The sequence below is a fragment of the Mycetomoellerius zeteki genome, unplaced genomic scaffold, assembly GCF_001594055.1.
Source record: "Mycetomoellerius zeteki isolate Tzet28-1 unplaced genomic scaffold, Tzet1.0 scaffold149, whole genome shotgun sequence".
In the NCBI taxonomy this organism is placed as follows: domain Eukaryota; kingdom Metazoa; phylum Arthropoda; class Insecta; order Hymenoptera; family Formicidae; genus Mycetomoellerius; species Mycetomoellerius zeteki.
Genome location: NW_017256436.1, coordinates 13,451 through 14,129, shown reverse-complemented (window position 1 = coordinate 14,129; position 679 = coordinate 13,451).

Sequence of the window (679 nt, the reverse complement as noted above, 5' to 3'; positions counted from 1 at the left end):
AAAAGGTAAGTTTGTATACAATTAAAGTTACTATTACTCAATTAAAAAATCCCACCACCATCCCCATCGTCTTATAATAGTAATATCAAAATATCTGGACGACGGTCTTCTATATAAAATTTATGTTATTAAACCCGATTAAGGGTGTCGTGAAACTGGCCAATCACATTCGTTCCATTCTTCCGAGGAACAGCTATTTGACTAATTTCATAACGACGGATATTATTAAACCCGATTAAGGGTGTCGTGTAAATGTATAGACAACATCTAGACACCTAATTTCTCGACGGCGATCCTCAATAGCGAATACCTAGACATCCGTTTCCTCAATAACGAACACCTAGACACCCATTTCCTCAATAACGATCACCTAGACACCCATTTCCTCGACGGCGAACATTTAGACACCAACTTCCACGACGTCGTAGACAACACCTAGACACCCATTTCCTCAATAGCGAACACCTAGACACCCACTTCCTCGACGGCGAACACCTAGACACTCATTTCTTCGACGGCGAACATCTAGACACCAACTTCCTCGACGTCGAACATGTAGACAACACCTAGACACCCATTTCCTCAATAGCGAACACCTAGACACCCACTTCCTCGACGGCGAACACCTAGACACTCATTTCCTCGACGGCGAACATTTAGACACCAACTTCCACGACGT